This window comes from Solanum tuberosum, unplaced genomic scaffold (assembly GCF_000226075.1).
Source record: "Solanum tuberosum cultivar DM 1-3 516 R44 unplaced genomic scaffold, SolTub_3.0 scf00431, whole genome shotgun sequence".
Classification (NCBI taxonomy): domain Eukaryota; kingdom Viridiplantae; phylum Streptophyta; class Magnoliopsida; order Solanales; family Solanaceae; genus Solanum; species Solanum tuberosum.
The window spans coordinates 444,666-448,795 of NW_006239364.1; the positions used below are offsets into that span (position 1 = coordinate 444,666).

Consider the following 4,130-nt stretch of genomic DNA (forward strand, 5'->3'; position numbering starts at 1 on the left):
TTATGAGTTTTCTATCATATATTGAGGAAGATACACTTAGATATATGTATTTTTGCTACTAGATACACTAAAATAGGGAGAGAGGTGAGTGAGATGGGAAGGAAGATGAGCGAGATTTGAGGCAAGAGATATTTGTTATATATCCAATTAATATACATGCAAATCTATTTGAATACAATGTATCTAGAACAAATCACATCTAATTTTGATCCCATTTATTTTGAGATACATGTAATTGAATATATATTGATGCACCAAAATCTAATAAGATACATAATATTATAAATTAGAGTGATCTAAGTAATTAGCTCTTAAACGTTTTGATGTTCTCCTTTTAATTAATTTTTAGTTTATTCATTGGTGATTCAAGAGTTGATGTTCTTGTATATCTCCAATGAGTATATGCTTTTGTACATGGATAACTGTGTATAAGTTCTTTTTACATAGGGTAAATTAACCTATATAATAATCATTGTTTTCTATGAGATAGTTCAACTCTTGTGTTTGATATTTTAAATTGTAAATTTTTATGACTTATATTTTTTTTTTTTCATAGTTTCTAAATATGTAAATTGATTTTCAAGAAATTGTAAAAATTGTATGTCCGAACTCCGTATACACGGCAAAATAAATATCAAAAAGAAAAATCAAGAGCTTTTCTTTTTTGTACTCTCATATATGTTTTATCAGAACACTTTCTTAGCTTGAAGATGATTTTTTTTTTTGGTAAAAGCGATATTATATCTGACAAGATGATATGTAAAATCTAAATATGTTTCAAGTGGTTATAAAGTCATGTTTCTACAGCTCTGTTGATCTATTGTGAGTCAGTCAAGTAGTTGGAAGATTTCTTGAAACATTAATCATAAGGAAATTTTAATTGAAATCACCTAGCTTTTTGTTTCTGTCGGAATTTGAACTCATAAATTGAGTCCTTTAGATTGATGTTACCTTTTCGTAAAGTGAATAAGCTATCGTTATTGAATTGACTTTAGAGCTACATAAACTTATGTCAATTAAAACTCTACTGATAAACATGTTCAATCTTAAAGATACATAGCCTTAGCTAATCTTGGTTTTGCCTGAGCAAGAAGTGGTAAGGTAGAAAAATGATTAATCTTAGATGACTCAATTAAATCATTGCATGGTGAATTTGGTGGTAAACTCCAAGTAATTGAATATATATTGATGCACCAAAATCTAATAAGATACATAATATTATAAATTAGAGTGATCTAAGTAATTAGCTCTTAAACGTTTTGTTGTTCTCCTTTTAATTAATTTTTAGTTTATTCATTGGTGATACAAGAGTTGATGTTCTTGTATATCTCCAATGAGTATATGCTTTTGTACATGGATAACTGTGTATAAGTTCTTTTTACATAGGGTAAATTAACCTATATAATAATCATTGTTTTCTATGAGATAGTTCAACTCTTGAAAATTAAATAAGAAATTTTTTTACTACAATTTATCTATATGTTGTTTGATATTTTAAATTGTAAATTTTTGTGACTTATATTAATTTTTTTTCATAGTTTCTAAATATGTAAATTGATTTTCAAGAAATTGTAAAAATTGTATGTCCGAACTCCGTATACACGGCAAAATAAATATCAAAAAGAAAAATCAAGAGCTGTTCTTTTTTGTACTCTCATAGATGTTTTATCAGAACACTTTCTTAGCTTGAAGATGATTTTTTTTTTTTTGTTGGTAAAAGCGATATTATATATGACAAGATGATATGTAAAATCTAATATGTTTCAAGTGGTTATAAAGTCATGTTTCTACAGCTCTGTTGATCTATTCCATGTCTATATTGTGAATCAGTCAAATAGTTTGAAGATTTCTTGGTACATTAATTATAAGGAAATTTTAATTGAAATCACCTAGCTTTTTGTTTCTGTCGAAATTTGAACTCATAAATTGAGTTCTTTAGATTGATGTTACCTTTTCGTAAAGTGAATAAGCTATTGTTATTGAATTGACTTTAGAGCTACATAAACTTATGTCAATTAAAACTCTACTAATAAACGTGTGCAATGTTAAAGATGCATGGCCCTAGCTAATCTTGGTTTTGCTTGAGCAAGAAGTGGTAAGGTAGAAAAATGATTCATCTTAGATGACTCAATTAAATCATTGCATGCTGAATTTAGTGGTAAACTCCAAGTAAATCCTTGAAGAAGCCTAGCAAGTAACATTGTAGTAATTGTTGAGCCAAGTTTCACAGCTGGACAACCTCGTCTTCCAATACTAAATGATAACAAATGTAAGTTTGAATCAGTGAGAACTACTTCACCACCATCTTCCATTTTGAGGTGGCGCTCCGGCTTGAACTTTAATGGATCCTTCCAAATTCTTGGATTCCGGCCAAGTCCAAGACGACTTAATAGCACTACACTCCCTTTAGGAATGAAGTACTTTTTACTGACGATGGTATCAGAGACAGACACGTGAGGAACATTAAAAGGCGATATTGGATGGAGTCGAAAGGCCTCTTTTATGCAAGCCTTGACATAATTTAGCCTTGGCAAATCTGATTCTTGAACCAATCTATTAATCCCAACAACAGTGTTGAGTTCTTCTACGGCCTTCTGCATTAACTTTGGTTGATTCAACATTTCTTCAAATGTCCATTCAACTGCATTTGAAAGGTTATCCACTGTTGCCAACATGAGTTCCTATACATTATTTGTTTGTAAACAATCTTATTGTCATGTCAACACTTTCTGATTAGATGAGAATTAATTTATGTTTTTTATTTTATTTTTTGAGTTGATACATTGTCTATAAATATACAGTCTATTTAAGGGTCTGAATTAGTATAATTCATTGCCTATTTGGTCAAGTTTTTGGAAATCAAAAGTGTTTAATTTATTTCAGAAAGTTAAGGTGTTTGGTCAAACGTTTAAGAGAATAAATATTTTTGAGTAGTATCAGAAGTTGTTTTTCACAAGCTAATTTTTTTTTCTTTCAGAAAACACTTTTAAAGCCTTGGTCAAAATCAATTATTGTACTAATATTGATAAAAATGATTAGCTAAATATAAATGACTATCCTTCAAAAGTACTTTTTCTAGAAGTACAAAAAAACGCTTTTCAAAATAAGCAAATTTTGAAAGGTTGACCATAAAGGTGATCACACAATTCACAATAGTTTAGTAATTGAATGTATACTTACAAGCACTTGTGCCTTAATCTCTTTAACATTCATCAATGGATTTTCCATTGATATCTTTGAGCATGATAAGAATATCAAGAATGTCTTGTTTCAAAGTTTTGTTGCCATCTTTCCATATTTGTATCCTATGATCAACTTCAATATCAATATGTTTTGTTGCTGTAGCATAGGCTTTCTTGATAATTGCTTTGTGACCATCCAAATCAAATACACTTAACCATGGTAAGTAATCTGATATACCAAAAGAATGAAGATATTCAAGAAGTGTAAAAAGTGCATCAACTTCTTCTATAGTTTCAAATAAAGCGGATTTCTTGCTGAAAATCATATTCCTAATTACATTTCCACAATAACATCTTGTCACTTTCCTCAAATTAATACTAGTAGATTGATTATTGTAAACGAATCGATGAAGGTTGTCAACCTCTTCATCCCTTTTACAACGAAGCCATTGAAATGATGTTGGTGATAGCACATGAGAAGCAAGAATTCCCCTCATTTTCATCCATTGATCACCAATGGGGAGGAAAATAGAAGTTATATAGCTATTGCTAATAAGGCTCGCGGACATACAAATAGGCCTGGATGAGAAAACAGAGTCCTGGATCTTCAAGAACTCGCAAGCAAGCTCAGGAGAAGTTACAGGAATGACATGAACATTACCAAGACGAATGCAAGCAATTTCAGTATCCATTTCCTCCATAATTGTGTGTATCCAATGAATAAATGATGGCTTATTTTTTAGAAAGATTTGAGGAAGGCTTCCAATAATAGGCCATGATTTTGGACTTGGAGGAAATGGTTTATTGTTTCTTATACTACTATTCCATTTGCTAAGAATAGTAGAAATGAAGATTCTCCATGGTGTAGTACTATTATTGAATTTTGAGAATGTGGAGAAGAAGTAATTGTGGATTACCATATGAATAAGGTTTGTAATAATTTTTATC

The 4,130-nt window shown here is 30.0% G+C and overlaps 1 pseudogene; it reads right to left on the minus strand.

The window, feature by feature from the left end:
* Nucleotides 1–1,950: 1,950 nt before the first annotated feature.
* On the minus strand, nt 1,951–4,121 carry LOC102604932 (phenylalanine N-monooxygenase-like; annotated as a pseudogene).
* Between the last annotated feature and the right edge of the window lie 9 nt (nt 4,122–4,130).